This window comes from Podarcis raffonei, chromosome 2, assembly GCF_027172205.1.
Source record: "Podarcis raffonei isolate rPodRaf1 chromosome 2, rPodRaf1.pri, whole genome shotgun sequence".
Classification (NCBI taxonomy): domain Eukaryota; kingdom Metazoa; phylum Chordata; class Lepidosauria; order Squamata; family Lacertidae; genus Podarcis; species Podarcis raffonei.
Window position 1 is genome coordinate 77505725 of NC_070603.1, and position 23583 is coordinate 77529307.

At 43.0% G+C, this 23583-nt stretch overlaps 1 protein-coding gene across 11 annotated transcripts in view; it reads left to right on the forward strand.

The window, feature by feature from the left end:
* Positions 1–474: 474 nt before the first annotated feature.
* Positions 475–23583, forward strand: part of ATP2B2 (ATPase plasma membrane Ca2+ transporting 2) — a 387126-nt gene continuing 364017 nt past the window's right edge. For 6 of the 11 annotated variants that reach the window (XR_008329003.1, XR_008329002.1, XR_008329001.1 and 3 more), the window contains exon 1: positions 475–713. The gene's annotated coding sequence lies outside the window, so the exon portion shown is untranslated. The remainder of the gene's footprint in view (positions 714–23583) is intronic. The other 5 variants (XM_053377646.1, XM_053377647.1, XM_053377648.1 and 2 more) reach the window with 3 other exon arrangements.

Below are 23583 nucleotides of genomic sequence, written 5' to 3' on the forward strand. Positions count from 1 at the left end.
TTTCTCCTGGACATGCAATATTGCTAGGTCTTGCTTCAAACGCCACGTTTAGAGCAAAGGGATGCTAGGGCCTAATATGTACCCCGAGAGCTGCCTAAAAGCACCACCCTGTGACTACTTCTCCCAGTCACAGGTGCTTCCGACGTTACATGAGGGGATAGCGCTCTCTCTGTACATGCTCAGAGGAACCTTCGTTGCTACCTCGAAGCCTTAGGATTGGGTGCGGGGTGCTAAACTCCGCTTGCTTGCTGCTTCTGTTTCCCCAACCACCTGCGCCTCTTTCCGCCTCAACAGGAGGAGGAGGCTGCCTCGGCGTTTCCCCCGAGGAGAGCGCGAGCCCGCTCGTTTCGCGGCAGGGTTCCCTTTCCCCCTCCCCCGCCTGCCCTCCCTCCCTCTGTCCCGGCTTTTCCACACAGCCCAAGACTGGCGGAGGGAATGCCAGAGCGCAGGAAGACGAGCGCGGCAGCAGGGGGAGAGCTTGGAGCAGCAGCAGCAAAAGCGCCGCGCGCGCGGTTGGTGGAATCCCCGCGCGCTGCCGCTGCCTGTGAGGAAAAGAGCGGCTCCCTTTTATCCTCTCTGAGGTGACTTAGCAACAGCTGCTGCAGCAGCAGCAAGCAAGCATCCGCGCGCCCTCCCGCCTCAGCTAGTCAGCGCCAGCAGCGGCGGCGGCTTGACTTCTGAGGCGCGCTTTCTCTCCTCAGTCGCCACCTCAGGTAAGACGAAGGGAACTTCCCGCGCTGCCTCTGTCTGTTCGTCACGCTGTGAAGCACTCTTTTCTTTCTTTCTTTTAATGGTGTGTGTGCTTTCATTATGTTTGTGTGTTGTTCTCCAACGGGACCTCTTTCTCCAGTCTCCTAGCTTCCTGTTGCAGGTGCTTCTGGATGGCGCCTTCTTTTTGCCGCAGGTTTTTTCCGCCACCCCTAACCCCCGAAAGGTGCTCCTGCCGGGCTTTGTCGTAAGGTGACCTTGAGCTGCTAGGTGGGCTTTTCAGGCGGCGGGGCCGGGATTCGCAGTGCGACTCTGGCGGGGTGGCCCGGCCAAGTGAAGGGCACAGGGGAAGGACTCTCGACTTGGTCCGGGGAGGCGAAGATGCCTGGAAAGGGCGCTCTGGACCAGCCTGCAGCCAGCACGTCCCGAGCTCTGCTGGGAAGCTGCTCTCTGGGAGACCCAGGCTGCTCTCCTCAGGATGCTGACCTGGGGCTGGGGGTCCTCAGAAACCAGTGGGGCTTGCTTCTGAATAAGCAGGAATAGGACGGAAGGGTGGAAACCTCTAGGGAAGTCTAGGGATGGACGTGGGGAGATGTGGTTAAATTTATGCAACAAATGTGTGTGTGTGTGTGTGTGTGTGTGTGTGTGTGTGTGTGTGTGTGTGTGTGTAAAGGAAAAAGCCAAGCGCCTCAGAACATGTTGCACAAGGAGAAATGGTAAGGGACCTTTCATGTCATTGGGCGACTGGAACAATATTCCGCTGTGGAAACTCTGGAAGGGCAAGGATGCAATTCCCCTTGAGAAAATGCCTTTGGATGGATACACCAGGAGAGCTGTAGCTAATTCAAGGCTGCCCTTAATTTTATAAGCACCAACTGGGTTGATAATGGCAGGGTTCTTCTAGGGAAGGGAATTTCCAGATGGCAACATCTCCCCAGCCCGGTTTTTGAATGGATTGTTGTTACTTTAAGGCAATTTGTGAGCCTGGCAAATAAAGGCATTTCAGGAGCTTAACCTTAGTAGCTGATCAAGCGGCATTAGAGCAAAACAATTTAGAAATATTTTTAAAGAATCGTTAAGAGTTTTACAGGCTGCCATTCTTCGATGGGAGTAAGAGAAGCAAGCGCACAGTTATTGCAGGCTGGGACTATCTCTTGCTCGCAAGGTCAAGAACAAAGTAAAACTTTGTCATGGAAACATAATGTTCTGTTCCCTGTTTCTCAGTGCAATAAACGAAGAATGTAAAAGTGGCCTATGAGGCATCAAAACAGTGTATTGCATTACAGCTTAGTTCACTTCTGCAGTAAGTAAACCTGGCGCTGCCTTTCGGTGTGGTACAGTGGACCAGGGTGAGCTCATTTCAAATCTCTCTATCCAGCCAGAAAACTCTTCAAGTGACCTCTCTCTTTCTCTCATCTACCTCAAAGGGCTGTTGTGAGGATAAAATTAATTTGAATTACTTGGAGGATGTGGGAATGGTTTTGTAAGCAATTTGTATGGAACAGTATTGTCTTGCATTGACAAATCAGTAACCAAATTGGAAATCCACACATTTTCTCACCTTTTCCAGTGGCACATCTTATTCTCTGTGACTCCATGTTCAAAATACTGCTCTGCCAATAAAGGAATGTCTTTTAATGGGTATTGCACTTTGGAAAGAACTGTGATAATACTTGCCTTGTATAGAAAAATTGTAATAAAAGCGTACTTTTTAATTAGTAGTTGCAGAACTGGAACTGTTGTTTCCCCATCCATTATATGCATATAATGTATATTCTCATTTTGAGAAATGAGTGGATTGCATTTAGGAATTCCTCTCCTTAATGCAGTATTTGGTTTTCAATATATAAATATACTGTATAGATATCAATACTTAAAAGTTTTATTTTAAAGCCCTGTATGAATTACTCTTTACATGCAGTTTATAAAGGACTGTTGTTGTTGTTGTTTAGTCGTTTAGTCGTGTCCGACTCTTCGTGACCCCATAGACCAGAGCACGCCAGGCACCTCTGTCCTCCACTACCTCCCGCAGTTTGGTCAAACTCATGCTGGTAACCTCGAAAACACTATCCAACCATCTCGTCCTCTGTCGCCCCCTTCTCCTTGTGCCCTCCATCTTTCCCAGCATCAGTGTCTTCTCCAGGGAGTCTTCTCTTCTCATGAGGTGGCCAAAGTACTGGAGCCTCAGCTTCACGATCTGTCCTTCCAGTGAGCACTCAGGGCTGATTTCCTTAAGAATGGATGCGTTTGATCTTCTTGCAGTCCATGGGACTCTCAAGAGTCTTCTCCAGCACCATAATTCAAAAGCATCAATTCTTCGGCGATCAGCCTTCTTTATGGTCCAGCTCTCACTTCCATACATCACTACTGGGAAAACCATGGCTTTAACTATACGGACCTTTGTTGTCAAGGTGACGTCTCTTCTTCTCAAGATGCTATCTAGGCCTACATATAAAGGACTACATATATGCTATCCATTATTTTTGAATTCTAGTAAAATATATTGCTGGAACTAACACTACCTGAGCTTCATTTTTCAAGGATAGTATTCATTCAAGAATAATCTGTGGAAATGTGTACTTTTATACAAAACCTGGCCTAACTTCTCTAGGCTCCATTGGAAGAATGTGGTATCTATGTGTAGAAGCACTACCAGTTCCCTTTCCCTTCTAGCTACACAATGACTAGTCCTTTTGAAGGAAGGATGGCTGCTTAAGATGGTGACAGGAACATAGGAAGCTGCCTTATACTATGTCAGACCAATGGTCCATCAAGCTCAGTATTGTCTACAGTTACCTAGGATCATAGAATTGTAGGGTTGAAAGGGATGACCCTGATGGTCATCTCATCCAACCCACTGCAATGCAGGAATCTCAACTAGCTCATGGATTTCAGCTGGAGTGTCTTTCCTAGTCCTGCCTGGAGATGCCAGGAATTGAATCTGTGACCTACTTGCAAAGTAGATTCTATACTACTGAGCTATGTCCCCTCCCTTCCCTGCTCCATCCTGCCTAGGGAGCAAATGATGTCTAGAGATAGTTCGTCCCTCTTTCACTGAGCTGAAAGAAGGGCTGAACATAGACAATCAACTTATAACTTCAGATATATGGAGAAGTGTGTACATTTCCTAACTGTATTTATAGCCATACGGGCAACAATTAATAATTTTGAACTATTTTGTGGTTTCTGTTGCTTCTGACTAGTTGTGTTCATCTCTTGCTATGATGTAAAGGTATTACATACATTTTGTCACTACTTTAAGTTTTGCTATTAATGGAAGTATGGTCTTAAAAGTCTACTGATAATGTTGTATGTATCATATTCTAATTCCTTTATGTAATATTTATAAACAGTTTTCTTATGCACAACTGGATGTTGCTATTTCTTTTTAATCAGTCGTGCCTCTTCTATGCACATGTGCTCACTACTCCAACAAGAGGAAGAAGAGAACCCCTCCCCTGCAAATTCCATTATATATTAAAATCAAGATTAATAACTGATTTATGTGCCCTTATTATAAAACAGAATAACTAATGGAACTTCATAGATCACAATATAGGGTTGTATCCAATGAAATAATTGCATTTGGGTGTGTTTGTGAAGAGGAGTGGACTAAGAGAGAAAGGGGAAGTTCTGGTGTGCTCTCAGAAGTTGTTACATGTGCACAGTTATTTAGTTATTTAGTATCCAAATATGCTAACACAGAAATAAAAGGTAACAAAACCAGAATATCTCACAAACATTGTGTGTGTGTAAAGATACACAAAACATGATATTGTGAAATTTGAAAAGAATGGGAAAAAGCAGGGAAGATTGCTTAAAATGTTCTTCTTTCCAGTCATGAAATTCTGTAGCCTGGAGGAATATCTTCAGTGTTGTTATTCATGGATCACTAATACAGACCATACAAACTTTACCAAAATTTAGAATGCATTGCAGAAAAACAACAATAATGCCTAACCTTTATCTTAGTACCAATAACCAAACATTTACATGGTAGAAAATCCTATTACATGGTTAGCCAGTCCATCTATACTATCACCAAATATCTGTCCATTTCAAATTATGGTGAATTTTCAAAATTTGAAAATTAGATTTTGTAAGTTGACATCAACATTCAATTCCTGAATTTCAGAATAAAAAAAAGACACCAATGTTCAAAATCTGCCTGTTTTGCTTAGTTCAATGAGTAAATGTCATATAGAAAATTTACTAAATTATTTTGCAAGTCATCTATTTTATACTCTCACATATTGATTGCTGCTGCATGTCATATGTCAGATAGTGTAAAATCTGGGCAACTAGACATTAGATACAGACAAATGTTAACTGTGACTGTAGGCCAGCTGTCAAACACTGCCAAAACTTACTGCTACATGTTAGATTTCTTTCAAATGTGATTGCTGGTGACTGCTACCTAAAAAGATTGGACTAGATTGCAGAAATCTTTAGGTGGGAAATGATGGTGTGGAATAATTGAAAACTGGAGAATATTCGCCACTGCAATTAATCAGAGGAGAACTTTGAAATTTGTTCGTTTTTAAATAGTTTCCTCTCTGAATTTATGCAAGAGTTGTGCTGTTTTCCTGTTAAGCACAAGGATCACCACTTGTGTAATAAGGTTCCCCTCCTGCATCTCCTTCCCCCTGTACTCTCCCAAAATCTGCTGTGGAGGTTTGGGGGAATCCCAAGAACAGATTTAGGGAACATGTGGGAGGGGATGAGAGGGAGGAAAGTCTCGCTGTGCTAGCAGTATTCCTTGTGGTAATGGGACCCGGAGTTAGTGATATGTTAAATACAACCCTTGGTATTGGCAAGAACTAGAACTTAGGTTGGCTCCATATTGAACATGGATACCTTCAAATGAGACTGCTTAACTGACTGTAGCTTTGTAAGTGTTTACTGGAATCGAATCTTTGCTAACGATTAATGATAAAAAGACTTTTTTTGTATATTGTGCATTAATGGCCATTAAAACATTGTTCGTTAAAACTTTAAAGGCTTACTTCCATTTAATTCACATAGCTTTGAAATTATGATTGATATTATTATGCATTGATATAAAATGGTTGTTTCTTCTGGAGCTGATATTCAGAATGTTAATATGTTATTTGAAGGCAAAGACTATTTTACATTCATAATTCACTCACTGCAAATAAGATATTATTTTGCAATGAATCTCATTCTCAGCATGATTCATATGCCTTTTAATTATAGCACCAACTCATAATCCCAACAGAGTTCGATGAAAAATAAAAATGGCAAAGCATTTTGCACATTAAAGGTGTTATGAACAATAAGTGACAATACTCTATTCTGTAGTGCTGAGAAATGTTCAGACATCATATTGACATTGCATTGGTGAAGCATCATATGTGCAGTTGCATATATATTTCAGTTGACTGGCACAGTGTCACTTAATTCTGCTACTACTGTCAGCTACATTAGCTACCATTAAAAAAGTGTACCAGAGCTGCACAGTGCAACAGCATGGCACATATTTGGACAGAAAATGAATGGATAGGGGGCCAAGCCTGCAGATGGATCATTTACATAGCATTCTAAAGTCATATTAGCTTTTATACAGGAAGCTTCATTGCCACAACCTTATATTGGGATTTCAAATTATAAGAAGCAGAACAAGCCTTGCCTTTGTATCTATGTTGTGTGGTGTGCCACATGAAGCAATACTTCAGTGAGTTTGGGGTGCTCATCTCCACAGTGCTGCAATTATTTTATTGATTCGTTTCTGTTTTAAAGGTAAAGGTAAAGGGACCCCTGACCATTAGGTCCAGTCGTGACCGACTCTGGGGTTGCGGCGCTCATCTTGCTTTATAGGCCGAGGGAGCCGACGTACAGCTTCCTGGTCATGTGGCCAGCATGACTAAGCCGCTTCTGGTGAACCAGAGCAGTGCATGGAAACACCGTTTACCTTCCTGCCAGAGCAGTACCTATTTATCTACTTGCACTTTGACGTGCTTTCAAACTGCTAGGTTGGCAGGAGCAGGGACCGAGCAACGGGAGCTCACCCTGCTGCAGGGATTCGAACCGCTGACCTTCTGATCGGCAAGTCCTAGGCTCAGTGGTTTAACCCACAGCGCCACCTGCGTTGTTTCTGTTTTAGCCTGCCCCATTTCAAGAGACTGGGGTGACCAGTCTTAGCAGGTCAGAACCCTTGAGAGGTCACCTGGCATATAAATGGGCAGGCAACTGCAGTTCATCAAGTGATAAAAATACAGCCCAGCCCATAATTTGGGAGGCCTTCTATGAAAGGTTGTGAGATATAAATGGGAAGGAAAACAACAGAACCTAGGGCAGCTCACAAGTTACAGAGCCAGACTGAACTCCTACGTCCCTGTTATCTGCAGTTCTCCCTCATCTTAGTCTCTGCCTCCTCTCTGAGGAATCTTAGTCTTAAAAGTATAGCAGTGTAGTCTGAGGTTTTGCAACCCGAGTTCCCTGTCCAGTTGATTAAATCTGATGAGATGGACATGTAAGTTATGGGTGGGTGGGGTCCAGGCACCCTGCCTGTGAGGTCTCTGCTAATTGGTTCTGAGGTGGTGTTGGAGACAGCCTTGGAGGTGGTGCCTGGTTTTTCTGACAGAAGTCCATACCTAGGAACACCTCTGAACTCTCTTCCATCCTTTGATGAAGATGACATAGGACAATTGCTATACATTCCAACAATGTAATGTAATTACATTGTATATATACCATCAGCTGCAAAAAATAGTATTCCTCCCCTTTACTGCTATTGTTGGCAGTCATAATAAAGGTAAATGTAAATTAAAAACTCCCAAGCTTCACCCCTTCTAGATGGTTATGCTCCCGCAGTTCATTTTCACTACTGTTTCATTGGAATAATAGTGGCAGCATGCAGGAACTCTAGACTACTTTGCAATTCCAAACCATGGCTTCTTTCATGTGAATTCCCCATTAATCAACTATGTTCAACCCTACATAGCACTGTCCCTAAAATGAGCATTAATAAGATTATGTTGTTGGTTTTTTGGCTTTGCCACTGTTATTAAATATAAATTATGCAGCACTGGGAAATGGTTGGCATACAAGTTCTGATGGCATTGTGGCTAGCTCTTTTATTAGGGCTCTCATACCGTGATAAAGGATGCTGCTTAGTTAGAGCAGTTGAATGCAGAATAAACTCTTAAAATTGTGCAATCCAACCTGTTGAATTAGAGATTGAATGGATTGTTCTGTTTGTACAAGAACTTTCACATGCACAGTGGTAAAGGGAAGTTCTCTTTCTGCGCATAACTGTGGCATTATGGGAAGTCTTGCTATGGGAAGTATTGCTTCTTTTCTCTGGCATTCTGGGAAGTCTCGCTTATAATCTTTTCTCTGTTTCTGCACACACTGTACCAACCTGTTCCAAATACCAAGACATTCCCTCATTGCTCAGTTCATCTTAAGTTCATGATGACCTGTTCTCAATGCATAGCTGACCACACCTACGGAACTCGATTATTATATTCTTTCATGTTATGATCAATCATTAGTAATTGTTTTAGTCATGCTATGTCAATCTTTAGTTATAATTTAATTAGGAGGTTTCATGCCTGTCTAGTTCCAGCCTCCGTTTCCCAGCCTTTAATCTATAGGTGATTAATGTCTATATGCAATTCCCGCCTTGTACTTATGTTAACCAATCAGCAACAAGTTGCTTTGTGTTTGTATCAACCAATCAGCCACAAGCACACCTGTGGCAATGTTTGTAATATTCAATAAAAGAGAGTTCCCGGGGCTTGCCCCGGTAGACGCCTCTCACATGGCACCTGCTACTCGTCTGTCGTGATTTTCATTCCTACATCTGGTGACCCCGACGTGATTTGCCAGATCCCTTGCGCAGCCAGCCCTCATACTTCACTCGAATGGAAAAGTCTCAGCGCGCTATTTCGTGAGTATGGGAGGGGAATTGACTAAATTACAAAAAGAGCATGCTAAAGAATTGCTTCATCTAGTTAGACAGCGTGTGGCAGGCGTGCATATTTCTTTAAAAGAGGTTGAAAATTTGTTATGTGAGATGGCTTGCCAGTGCCCTTCTTATCCAGAGGCTGGTTCCTTGGAAGTAGAAACTTGGCAAAAGATCGGAAAAACCCTTTTTGCAGAACCGAGGGCTCCGATTCATTGTCTGCTCACTTGGCAGAAATGTGCAGATGCCGTTGCTAAATTAGGGCCCCAATTAGGACCCCAGGCGTCTCCTTCGGCCCCTGCTCTTTTAGCCGTTGCAGACAATCCCCCACCTTACCCAAAGCTTCTGCCTCCCTCGCCGCCCTGCCAACCCCTCCCTTCGCCTCAGCCCACACCTTCCCCCCTCTTTCCTCCCTCCCTCCTTCCACCCCTCCTTCGCCTGCTTCAGCTCCTGCATGTTTCACAGGAGCTGTACGCGCTGCGCTTTCTCAGGCTAGGCAGAAAGGACTCCTTTCCTTAGAGGAGGAGTCTGAGTGGGCTGGTGAAATGCTAAGGGACGCTTATGAGGAGCGGCTAAGGGAGCTGGGCATGTTTAGCCTGGAGAAGAGGAGGTTAAGGGGTGATATGATAGCCATGTTCAAATATATAAAAGGATGTCACATAGAGGAGGGAGAAAGGTTGTTTTCTGCTGCTCCAGAGAAGCGGACATGGAGCAATGGATCCAAACTACAAGAAAGAAGATTCCACCTAAACATTAGGAAGAACTTCCTGACAGTAAGAGCTGTTCGACAGTGGAATTTGCTGCCAAGGAGTGTGGTGGAGTCTCCTTCTTTGGAGGTCTTTAAGCAGAGGCTTGACAACCATATGTCAGGAGTGCTCTGATGGTGTTTCCTGCTTGGCAGGGGGTTGGACTCGATGGCCCTTGCGGTCTCTTCCAACTCTATGATTCTATGATTCTAATGCCATCAGCTTTCCCTATCACCTACACAAACCCAGGCACTGTGCAACAACAGGTGTTGTACGAAACGCTTCCTTATTCTGTAATGAGAGAATTAAGAAGAGCCATTGCTGATTCCGGTTTAAAATCCTCCTATGTAATAGGAATGCTGGAGGGAATAGCAAATGGTTATACAATGCTACCTCAAGACTGGAAAGATCTGATGCGCATGCTTTTGTCCCCAGCTCAGTATGTAGTTTTTGAAAGTGAATTTAAACATAGCGCATCAGCCCTGTCTGATCCACAGCATACCGCCAATGAACTTTATGGTGCTGGTTCGTTTGATAATATAGCAGCCCAGGCGACGCTGACACCTGTACATTTCAGTCGCACCGCGACCTGTGTACAACGCGCCTTTCGGAAAGTCCCTGTCTCAGGGCAACCGCTGAGCTCCTTTGTCAATATTAAGCAACAGCATTCGGAGCCTTACCATCAATTTATAGATAGATTGAAAGAATCAGTTATTAGGCAGATTGATAACACCACAGCTCAAAATGAGTTGATGAAAAAATTGGCTTTTGAGAATGCTAACACCGATTGCAAAAAGGCTTTGCAGTCAGTCATACATTGCGTTAAATATGACCTGGCCGACATGATTCAAGCCTGTGCAGATGTTGGAAGCCAGAGTCATGCGATGTCCTTGCTTGCTGGCGCGATCCAGGCTTCCAATAAGCCTACAGGTAATTGCTTTAATTGTAAGCGCCCAGGCCATTTTGCTAAGCAATGCAGAGCCCCTGGCGGGGGGGCAAACAAGGATGGTGCTGCCAACAAGGCTAGACCTTCCAAAAAATGCCCAAAATGCGGTAAAGGCTATCATTGGGCTAATCAATGCAGGAGTCCGGGAAACTCCATTGCGGCCCCACTCTCGGGGCAGGACAATTAGAGAGTTTTCAGCCTTTAGTTTCCGCTGCTGAAAAACTTTCTAAAAATACACCTTCTGAATTTGCCATTGATTTGATCAATCAAGAGACCAAAGACACTGTTTTACCTGGTGAAATTGTGCTTATGCCCACCCAATTGGCAGGCCCACTACCTTCTAAAGTCGCAGGTTTAATTTTACCCAAATTTTCTGCGGCAAAAGAAGGAATCCAGGTTATTCCAGGAGTCCTAGATCCTGACTATGTGGGCACAATCATGGTTCAATTTTGGAGCCTTATGCCCATGCAGTTAAAAAAGGGTGAGTCTTGGGCGCATTTGGTGGTGCTCCCTTCTCATCCTACTGCTTTTATTATGGATAGTAATTTGCACGAGCTCTCTTCTTTTCCCCCACAGCTGTTAGCTGTAATCCAGCGGATTGGTCATCAGAAACTTCTTCGTAAGTATAAAATCAATGGCAAAGTTCTGGAAGGCTTGATTGACATGGGCGCAGACATTTCTGTAATTTCCAGTAGTTGCTGGGACCCCACGTGGCCCCTTGAGTCTGCTCCTGCAGTTTGGGGTGTGGGTGGTCACCAAACTTCTTCCAAAAGCGTACAGTGGCTGCCTGTTTCTCTGCCTGATAGCTCTGAAACCATTGCATACATCCAGCCCTGTGTGCTGAAAATCCACCTCAATCTGTGGGGCAGAGACTTATTGCAACAATTAGAAGCTACCATTCAATTTAATGAGTAAGCTTGCATTCCCCCTCAACTGGAACCACAAGGAATGCTGAATTCCTCTACCATGTGCCAATATTATGTGAATCAAGCCGTCCAGCCTTTCCGTCTTTAGTATCCTTGCCAAATAAAATCACTCTCGTTTCAAGCTGAACAGCTTCGAAAGGAAAAACAGCTAGAAGCAACCCCTGAGAATTTACTCCTGTGCGTTATTTCCTGCCTTAATATTAATTCCATGATAGTGCTCATTCTCAGTGTTTGGTTTTTGCCTCTTTCTGCTTCCGCTCCTAATAGCGGTGGTTCCTCACCAATAAATGTGTGGGAATCTTTTGCAAAGACCCTTAATGTTTCTTCCTTCTGCCTCACCCAGCAGGTATCAATCGGTGAAATCCTTGGCTCTTGCCTTATCCCTGTTTGTCATGACCCTCTTGATTTGCAAAATGATACCTGGTTTTATTCATCCCTACCCCAAAATGATTCTCTCCGCACCTTTGGTTATACCGGCTACCACAACTGGGGTAACCAAGTGCGCCGACGCCCACCTTTGGCCATTGATTTATCAAACCCCGTACGTGGCTTCCTTTAATGTTACTTGTGCCCGTATGGTGAATTGCACAAAAACCAACTGTGTGAAAATGGGCAAGGATAATTTTAATTGCTCTGATTATGTAAATATTTCCTATGTATATAAATACACAGAGCTGCCTGAAGGCTGGTTCTGGTCGTGTCCAGGATTTACGTTTAATTACATTCCTGCAAACATTAGCCATGGCACACCTTGCTGTTTAAGCCGCTTGTCTATCATATTACCCAAAAAACATCATTTGTCCCACTCTAGATATCGCCGCTCTGTTGAATTGACTAACGATTGTGATGACTCAATTTCTCTTCCCAGTAGGTCTGAATACATCTCTTTAGCTGTTTCTCTCCTAGGAGTTCCTGGATTGGCTGTACGCAATAGTAGAAATATTAATTCTTTAGCTTGTTCTGCAGCAAAAGCCCTGAATTTTACTTCTCAAGCGCTTCATCTTCTGAATAAAGAGCAGAGTGAACTCCAGCATGGTCTTCTGCAGAACCGCGCTGCTATCGATTATCTATTGATGCTTCATCATTATGGCTGTGAACAAGTGGCCGACATGTGTTGTTTTAATATCACAGATAATTCTAAAGCCATTCAAAGCCAAATTTCTCATTTGCAAAATCTTACACACCACATTAAACAAGACGTTGGATTTTCTGGCCTCTGGGATTCTTTCACCCAGTGGCTTACCGCTTGGTTGCCAAACCTTACTTGGCTTCGTAGTCTTTTTCAATATGCCATTGTCATTATATGTATATTAATTTTGTTGTGTTGCTTCCTCCAATGCATTCATGGCCTCATAAGTCTTTTCTCTCGGCTTCTCTCTCCCCCTCAGCCACCCAATAAACTACTTGCTGCCTACTTTGCGAAATGGCAACACCAACAGTAAACTTTAGGGGAGATATGGGCAGACTTATTTTGGGCATGCGCTGGCAGACCACGTATCCCGAAATATTTTTGTCCCATCGACCCTGGCGAACTTATTTTGGGCATTCGCTGGCACACCACTAATCCTGAAGTATTTTTGCCTTATTTACCCAGGACACCTCGCAAACAAGAAAAGAAAGGGGGAGATAAAGGGAAGTTCTCTTTCTGCGCATACCTGTGGCATTATGGGAAGTCTTGCTATGGGAAGTATTGCTTCTTTTCTCTGGCATTCTCGGAAGTCTTGCTTATAATCTTTTCTCTGTTTCTGCACACACTGTACCAACCTGTTCCAAATACCAAGACATTCCCTCATTGCTCAGTTCATCTTAAGTTCATGATGACCTGTTCTCAATGCATAGCTGACCACATCTATGGAACTCGATTATTATATTCTTTCATGTTATGATCAATCATTAGTAATGCTATATCAATCTTTAGTTATAATTTAATTAGGAGGTTTCATGCCTGTCTAGTTCCAGCCTCCGTTTCCCAGCCTTTAATCTATAGGTGATTAATGTCTATATGCAATTCCCGCCTTGTACTTATGTTAACCAATCAGCAACAAGTTGCTTTGTGTTTGTATCAACCAATCAGCCACAAGCACACCTGTGGCAATGTTTGTAATATTCAATAAAAGAGAGTTCCCGGGGCTTGCCCCGGTAGACGCCTCTCACATGGCACCTGCTACTCGTCTGTCGTGATTTTCATTCCTACACAGTGGGATCCCCTGTCTTATCCCTGCCACACACTCTCTGTTTTGGGGTTTTCCCCAGCCCTCTGGAGCAGATTTTTGGGGCTTCAGAGAATAAGGAAGTTCCATTGCCCAAGCGTATGCCCTTGCATGAGCAGAATATTTTGTTGGATATAGCCTTATGTGATCTGCACTGCAGGATCTGTTTATGCATGCGACTTCCTATCCAACTAGGCATAAGTAAAGAATCCTGCTTTGACATTTATATAGCATCCCTAACTTGATGGAGCAACATTCTAATCATTAGGGTTGTATGTGAGGGTAAAAAAGAAGGATGGGGAACCTGTGGCTTTCTTGTTGCTGTTTGACTGCAGCTCTCATCATCCACGATCCTTTGCCTTTCTGGCTGGTGCTGATGCGAGTTGGAGTGCAATTGCAACTGGAGGGTCACAGCTTTGCCATTTCTGGTTTTTCTCCATTGATGGAGTTCTCAAAAGGTATTTAAAAAAATGAATCCAATGATGCAGATAGCAGAAAATGATTTTGAGGGCACCAAGTTAGTGGATTTGTCAGCGTTTCTTATTTCCCGTAGAAGAAATAGTATCCTGTTGATTTTTGCCTGAACCTGTAATGTTCACCTCATATATTTCCCTTGAATGTTCACTGTTAACATTTATTGCTCCCAAGCTGAAATGATCATAAAGCATTTCCAGAGAAGGACTGTTCCTTTGCTGTTCTCCCTCGACTCTTGCGATGGAACTTTTAAAATATGTTCACATTTAATGTTTTTTTAAAAAATTGTACAGTAGTTGGTTCAGTATTTTCATTTCGATTTCAGAAATTTTCTGGCTTTGTTGCTGCAGGATTTTGTTTTGAAATTTGTTATGTTCCAGGGGGATATAAGGCAGTATTACAATAAAACAGGGGTGCCCAGGTAAGCTCTGCCCTGCATCAATGATCACATGACATGACACATGCACACCATTTGAATGGCAATGCTCACCAGTACAAAGTGGAAGAGCTTTTACATTGGTTATTCTTCCTTATGCTGTTAAGTAGTAGTGTTAGCAGAAAAATGTGAGCAGTAAAATGTGTATTGCAAGTAAGACTTGCACACTATGATTTGCAAAACAAAGCAAAACAAAAAAACAAAAAACCCCAACCAAACAATTGTGTGAAGATACTTGTTCAAAGCAGTGCTTTGGGTAGAAATCACTAAGGACATGAGGAATTGCAGGAAAATGTCCAGAGCAGTTCTTTTTCATTCATGCTGCCACAGTTGTGTCACACTTTCTCTAGGGGAGTCACCAAATCACCTTGTTCACTTTCAGATGGCTTGTGATGGTGTTGGGACCTCTTTGGTGTTGATGATTCTAATGATATTGTGCACTGTTCTGAGCTCCCTAATTGGAAGAAGAGTGGTATAAAAATACAATAAATGGAAAATAAAAATATTTCTGCAAGTATTTTAAGAGTCCTGGGTGTGAGGGTAAACTTTTGCTATTTGCTGGCCTTATTGTATTTTCCCTTCGTTTAAAAAAAGTGTTTAGATTTTTAGACTGGTCTTGCATGTCACCTTGAGTATTTAATCTTGCATGTTACCTAGAGTATTTAATAGAAAGATATCAAGCTTTGAAATTAATCAAAAGCAATATAGTTAAATTAAATTGCCACTAAATGTGGTTTCCACATAGCAAAAATCAAGGTGCGTCCTGTATTTTAGACTACACACACACACACACACACACACACACATTTTCCAGAGTTGGATATAAACGTCTTACATTTTCTTTTAATCATCTCCTATATCAAGATTCCCAGGCCATCCCTCCATGACATCCTAGTTGATCTTTATTAGGCTGCATATCAGTTTATTCCACCCAGTTTCATTCTACATAAAATCTTAGTTGTTGTAAACTGCTGCTCACAAGTCTATCTATCAAATAGTTTATTTTACTATTATACCTTTTTAGATACTCTCCAAAGTGTTCCCATTCCTCCCTTATGTCGAGATTCAAGCCAAAAGTCAGAGCCTCCAGCTCTTAGGAATTTGGCCACCCTCCAGGTGCCCGGCTTGAATCCTTGTGACCTCCCCTGCCAGCGTCGGCCGGCAAGATCAAAGGAGGTCTCTTCGGCGATCCTTTTCAAACGTGAAAAGAACACACCACTCCTCCCCCTCCCATCTCCAGGGGGGGGGGGAATGAGACAGACAGAAATGTATCTACATGTCTTTATTTCTGTCTTTCAGCAGTACAGATAAACATGTCTGCACACTCTGATTGCAACTGCAGAGAGAGAAAAAACTCCACCCATGTACTTCCAGTACAGGGTCATGTGCTGCTCTGAGGTAACATCTGGCTCTCAGAGCACTTTACAGACTTTGCCTGGTTCCCACGGTACAATCCAATAACACCCACATCCTGTTTACCATTCCAGCCACCTGGTGCTTGCTTCTGCATTGCTCCTTTTTCGTAACATCCTCCCCCAAAAGAATCAATGCGTGTTGCAGCAAGCAAAGCATGATCCAGAGAAGAAAACAAACAGTTGTTATACACATAACACTCCCCTGTTGTTTCAGTTCCACCCTTGGAACTCCCCGCCACTGGTTTCCCCAGTGTACCTCTCTGGTTGTCTGGTTTCCAAGGAATGAGTGCATCTGCATTACCTTGGCTAGCAACTCTCTGTTGTGTCTTTGTCTCTGACTTAGACACAGCTCCAACCTGTCCTCGGTTGTTTACAACAGCAACACATGCAACAGCTAAGTTAGCAAACTCTTTTGAGTACCTCTTGGGTGGTTGACCCTTTGTAACTCTCTCAGACCTACGTATGAGGTGCTGATCCTCTCTGCTCACTGGTCCAGTCTCAGGACTCTTTGGAGAACTAGTTCCAATGGTAAACAGTGGTTCATCCTTCAGTTGTGAAGGCCTATCTATTGTGTGAGACTTCCTCTCAATGACTGTGACAACTGAGCTCTCCGAGCTATCAGTGTCATCACTTTCATTACAGCTGAAATCAGTGAAATCATCATCATCTGAATCGTCCTCAGTGGGAAATGTGTGTACTATCACTCTCTCCTGTTCAGGAGCACTCTCTAGAAATTTTGTGAGAATCACCTGACCAGATTCAGACAAAATTACTCTGTAGAGACCCTTTTCATACCCCACAAAAATGCCTCTGGCATTCTTTACTCCACCTGGAGCTTCTGTTCTCACATGAGACCCAAAAACCTTGAAATGGGCAACAGAAGGTTTTCTGTGGAACAGTTTCTCAAAAGGAGAACTTCCCAACTCTTTTGAAACCTTTCTCACTTTCGTATAACAGAACGACATTAGAGACTCGGCCCAGTACTCATGTGGCAGATGTGAACTTAGCAATTGCGCTTCCATCCCGTTTTGCAATTCTTTGTTCACCCTTACACAGACACCCCTGTTCCACGCTTCCGCTGAAACAGCAATCTTGTGTCTGATCCCCTTCTTCTGCAGGAACCTTTGGAAATCCTGTAAAAGAAAAATCTGCTTCTCATCTGTGAATAGACAATCAATGTTAGCATCATGCATACTCTTAACTTTGTCACAAAACTCCTGAAACCTCTCCAAGGCTTCCTTTGGCTTTCTCAACATATAAACCCAGATATAGTTAGAGAAATGATCCACACACACAAGATAATATCTTGCATTGCCTCTAGATGGTTCTAGAGGACCAATCACATCAGCATACACCCGCTGAAATGCTCTGTTGACTCCGGTCACCTTCTTGCTCACACCTGCAAGAGAAACTAGGTTAGACACAGATGAATTACATTCCATGTAATCACTTTGTGCAAAAGTCAACAAATAAAGTCCATCTTTCTGTTTGGCAGAAAGATATAACTCTCCATCTTTGTAGATCTCGCAGCTCTCAGCATCGTAGGACAGTTTCAGTCCTCTCTTCGCAATCTGCGAAACACTCAGCAGATTGAACTTCAATTCAGGAACCAAGTAAACATTGTTTATTGTCAAGTCCAGACTCTTAAGATAGACAGTCCCCACGCCGGCCGCTTCCAGCTCCTGACCGTTGGCCTGTGTCACAGTGAAGCTTTGCTTCTTTAACGTTGAAAAGAGTCCTCTGTGTGGGGACATATGAACCGTCGCTGCAGTGTCGATAATAAACGCGTTCCCAACATCTGGCGTGGTTCCTTTCGCCATCAAAGCCTTTGCAGGTTCCACCATAGGCTTGGTACGACCTTTGCCTGACGCCTCAGGCTTTGCTGAGCGGCCCTTCGCTCCTTTTGGCTGACGTGGCTTCTTGCAGCTCCGCTGAAGATGCCCAGCCTGTCCGCAATTGTAACACTGGACAACATTCAAAGCTACAGCATCCTTTCCAGTAGCCTCATCGGTGGGGGAATTAGAACTCCGTTCCTCCCTCCCCCTGTCCTTTACTTCCAGTGCAGCATGCCGGCTGTGTTCATCTAGAACCACGGCATTCAGGGGCACTCCCCCCTTCCTGGCATCCATGCTGAATCTAAGGGTCAGCTTTACACTCAATCTCAAGCCAGCTTTCACTTTTCAAGTCAGTAAACTCCAAAAGTCTCTCGGCTTGTTTACTGCTTCACTGGCAGGCAAACTGTTGGGCTGTTTTCAAAACCCTTGCACAGCTGCGCAGATACACTTTCGATTTCCCAGGCTCTTTTTAGGCCACTCAGTAACTGGCAGACGTTGCCTAGCAACCTGCTCAGGACGGAACTCCTTATCTCACCACAGGAATTCCTGGTATGCAAGCTTGCCTTCAGAGCTTGTTTTTCAAACGCAGCTCTTGTGAACCAGAAATTAAGCCTTTCTGCGTTCATTCTCTCTTGCCCGAAATGCTGCATACCTTTTCTTGCTCCGTTGCCTTGGAATACACTCCTCTCGGTGTCCAGCTGTCTGTTTCAGCTTCTGGCTGCAGGCAGACGCTTTTCTTTATCTCCTTAGGTGCAGAGGATGGCAACGATTCATCGACCTCTCACCTCTCATGCAGATTCTCATAGATCTGATAACCATCGGTCTGCTACCAGTTGTCGAGATTCAAGCCAAAAGTCAGAGCCTCCAGCTCTTAGGAATTTGGCCACCCTCCAGGTGCCCGGCTTGAATCCTTGTGACCTCCCCTGCCAGCGTCGGCCGGCAAGATCAAAGGAGGTCTCTTCGGCGATCCTTTTCATACTTGAAAAGAACACACCACTCCTCCCCCTCCCATCTCCAGGGGGGGGGGAATGAGACAGACAGAAATGTATCTACATGTCTTTATTTCTGTCTTTCAGCAGTACAGATAAACATGTCTGCACACTCTGATTGCAACTGCAGAGAGAGAAAAAACTCCACCCATGTACTTCCAGTACAGGGTCATGTGCTGCTCTGAGGTAACACCCGGCTCTCAGAGCACTTTACAGACTTTGCCTGGTTCCCACGGTACAATCCAATAACACCCACATCCTGTTTACCATTCCAGCCACCTGGTGCTTGCTTCTGCATTGCTCCTTTTTCGTAACACCTTATTCATGTCTCATCTTGATTTCTTATCTTTGCCGTCATCGTAGCTAACTGTGCGTACTCTATCAGCTTATTTTGCCACTGTTATTTTGTTGGGATTTCTTTCTCCTTCCATCTTTGTGCTGTAGTTGCACAGAGGAAGAGACATTGCATTTGAGGGCGAATGTCACCATTTATTATATCTAGTGGAAAGGCCTCTTGTTGGGTTTTTTGGGGGGAAATGTAAACCCCAAGCATCTTTTTAAGTTTCACATAAATCATTTCCCAATATTACTTCAGGAAAATAAAATTTAAGGTCATTAGAGTTTTTTGAACCCTGTTCCAGTATGTTTTGCTTAGGTAAATCAACTGTTAATGGTCAGATAAGTTGTCATTTATTTGGGTTTTAGGTGCACAAATACTAAAGCTAGCAAGAAAAGGTTTTGTTGCAGGAAGGAATTCTGTAGATGGATGGAGATGGAAGGTATTAGAGGGAGGTGCTACAGGATAGCTTGATGGGTCAGGCAAAGTCAAAAGGAGGATGTGAGATAATAGATTTGGTACATACGGTACATACATGATGGGGAAGAGCAACAGCTCAGTAGCAGAACACTTACTGGTACTTTGAATACAAGATGTCTCAGGCAAAATTCCTGGCATCTCCAGGTAGGGCTGTGAAGATACTGTGTTCTTACTACTGCTGAACTACTTCCTGTGTTCTCCAGGAAAACTTTCCCTAAATTTAGGAATGCCTGGTTTAATTCATTTTTAAGTGTCATTGCCTCATATTTAATCAAAAACCAATTTAATCTTGGCAAAGCCTCAGCAACAGTGGCAAATGTTTTATTGACTCACAGCAGAAATAAGGACCATTAGATAATGCATTCTTACTCTGTGGATGTTGAATTTATTTCTGAATTATAACTCAGAAATAGTACATCCCTGGCAGTTCAATTATCCAAATAATTGTGTCTGTTCCATTTTGCCACCAGTGTTGCATGTGGCGAAATGTATAGCCATATTTCCTGTAAAACCACTTACTTATTAAAGGATAACCACACTTTGGAACAAAGCTAAAAGAGGCTAGGGAACCCATCTTTCTTTCTGCTTGCGTATTATTTATTTTACTTTTATATTGCATTCTCTAACCCCCTCCCCATGACTTCCCTCCCAAGGCAAAAATAGAAGTAATTAAAAAAAACCAGGCAGAAATGTTAACAACAGAAAATGGAGAGAGACACACTACTACAGCAGCAATGTAAAATGATGCACAAATAAAAAGAAAGTACCAGCTCCATCACCCAGCAGGAATGATAAAGCCATGTTTAAACCTGGCAATGGAAAGCCTGTGCAGATTAGCTAAGCAGTAAAGTACTCCACGACGCGGGTGGCGCTGTGGGTTAAAGCCTCAGCACCTAGGACTTGCCGATCGCATGGTCGGCGGTTCGAATCCCCGCGGCGGGGTGCGCTCCCGTCGTTCAGTCCCAGCGCCTGCCAACCTAGCAGTTCGAAAGCACCCCTGGGTGCAAGTAGATAAATAGGGACCGCTTACCAGCGGGAAGGTAAACGGCGTTTCCGTGTGCTGCGCTGGCTCGCCAGAGCAGCTTTGTCACGCTGGCCACGTGACCCGGAAGTGTCTGCGGACAGCGCTGGCTCCCGGCCTCTAGAGTGAGATGAGCGCACAACCCTAGAGTCTGGCAAGACTGGCCCGTACGGGCAGGGGTACCTTTACCTTTACCTTTAAAGTACTCCACAGTTTAAATACTTACCACTGATATGTAGCCTCTTGCCCTTATAGTTCTCATACCAGTGAAGCATGTTTACCTGTAAGCTTTTCCTAAGAGGCCAAATGGAGGTTTTCCTTGGTTCCAATAGTTTGTGTGTGATAGTGGGGGAAGGGTTAAATACCTGCTCCCCCAGCAGACGAACTTAATCAAAACAGATCCACATTTTTTGTTTTAGTTTTAGACAATGGTTAAAGGAAACAGGAGACTTGGTGGTGACGGATCTCGAATTTATTTGTCTAGGGCCCTTAGAAAAAGCCCCTTTTAAGATGATCATTTTGATGGGTCCTTTTGCATGAGGAAATCCTTATAGATCTAGTGATGCCTGACTTGGTTTCAGTTTCCTGCCCGTACCAGGAACTCAAAGGTTCTTTTCATGGTGCTCGGAACTAGTATTAATAAAACAGCTTGTCATCTTAGTATGTGTGGTTATGGTATCATGATGAGTGTAAAGAATTTTGCGCCCCTGACAATTTTGGGCCAGGGGCAACTCTCCCTATCCCCCCCTCTCCTACTCCACTGTCCTAACCACCTCCAGAAACATGTATTATTGGTATTAGAACTGCACAGGAAATCTACCAGTAATGCTAGTTTTACTGCATATGTTACAGATAATCTTACAATCTGCTGTAATTGTCTCCCACCCCATGTTTATATGTGGTATGTATATTGTTGCACACCATTCTAATCTCCAAGCGGTGTGAGATTCCAGAGGTTTTAGGCGCATGTTTCCGTTTGAATGAGGGACAGCGGAGAGGGTGGTATCTTTTTGATATATGATTTATTTGCACATATATGTAACACCAGCCTACGATGGAGGGGTTCACAGCATTAGCACCCCAAAGGGTTTTTGTTTCCCCCATAGCTGCAGCTTTGGTTTGCGGCAGAAAACTGGAAGAAATCTGTCTGCCAGCTGCCCAGCTTTCTAGCTCAGACAACTCAACTCTGATGTTTGTCTGTCTAACTACCAGTGAGTCTGTCATTTGTTATCTGGTACAGAGTCACTGCCTTTGTTAACTTAATAGCCCATACTTAGAGATTCAATGCCTCACCAGGAAACTAGCCTGGCTATTCCAGGAATTGAATCCCAGGAATTAGAACAGAGCTCAAGCATACAGCCTACCCCATCCCCACCCCCCACATAACACTAGGCTGCTCTTTGTTGCTTAAGATGCCTTGTCAGTTCTTCACTACAGATCTCATACAAAGGGCTGTTGCTGAGAGGCTATATGTTGCAGTACCCTCAGGCTTTACACCATATAAGCACAGCTTGAGTAGCTAAAGTGCTGGAGTGCTTCCCAGTGTAGCTAAGAATTAGGAGTAGAGAAGGAGAAGGCATAATGGGTCTAAACAAACCAGCGCAATTTGTCCATTGTTTCTGAATTGTGCCTCCTATTTTCATAAGTGCATATCTCTTTCAAAGAAATCTGTTTAGGCACCACAGCGTGAGACGTTCACCAAACCATGTGTATACCGTAGCAGTATCAGAAATATAGCATGGTTTGGACATGTTACTCTGTTGACAGCAACCCTCAATTATGAAATGAATGGAGTTGGTTTGATGAGACGGATGACAGAAATCAACTCAGTCCGTTAGCAGGCAAGCCCTGACTGAGGCCATTTCATTGCCGCCTTTTGGCAACGTAAAAAGATTAGCTTTGACTAAGTCTGCACAATGCAAGCTGCATCAGGACAGCTTGTTATGCTAAGCTCATTCTTCTGCTGCTGTTCTGGTGATTAGACACCAATCTCACTGTTCTTTTTATTTTTAAAATACAGAAGATGTATACTTCTATATTTTGAAAGTGTCAAAACACCATTTAGTGGCTTCTAAATTCTTGCCTGGAAACAAAATACCTCTCTACAGTAAATGCTTAGATAACATTTATTTAAATTGCCATTTTGTTTATAGCAATATGTTCAAATGGAATAGATATTTGGATTAAATTTATTTTATAGATATGCTTAAAATGTTACAATTTTAATGTACTCAGATTAAAATATGACTGTGATAATGGTCAATAAAATTTCTTCTCTGTTTACATAGGGCATGATTCATTCGCAGTCCAAAATCTGGGACCTAATTAGCTACTTTCTTTATTTTCTTTATTTTCATTGCAATTTACTCGTTTTATTTTCTCAGTTATTTGAATTAAAAAGTTATTAAAAACAAGGTAAAAGCATTAAACCAATGCAATAAAAACAATTCATAAATAAATAAATAAATAAATAAATAAATAAATAAATAGTGTCCGGATTCTCAATACTTATCAATAAACAGATATCAATATCAGAGGTATGGCATAACAAAAAATATATTTACTTGTTTTTGTCAAGGTCAAATGAACACCCTGGCATTCCACAACATAGAAGACCTTTGTTTCTAATTGATAGTATTTTTTCATGAGTTCCTTTGTCATTTCAGATGACTATGCAAACTCATCCATTATACTGTATATGATTTGTATAAATGTAGAAGTATACAGATAAATAAGAAAGCAGTTCTCTTTAAAATGCAGTAGCTCAGTTTGGGGACAAAGCTGAGCCTGAATAAGGCCCCATCTCCTGCAAAATAACATTTTTTAGCCATTTAACAGTACTAGCCAGAAAAACTCAGCATAATATGTTGCAAATATTTGTATAACATTGTCAGGTACTGTTAATAGAAATGTGTGCCCTCTTTATTTTTGTTTTACACAACTCAAGCCACATTGCAATATGGAGAACTTTAAAGTTTGGGGGCAGAATATTGGTGAAATGTTCTGCTTTCATAATGTTGGCATGAATGAAGGAGATAATCCTTCAATTTGAGGGGGGAAAATAGAATTATGTGTGCTTGAAACTGGATTTTTGATCTGCAAAAGCAGTGGTTGAGAAACCCCTAGAACG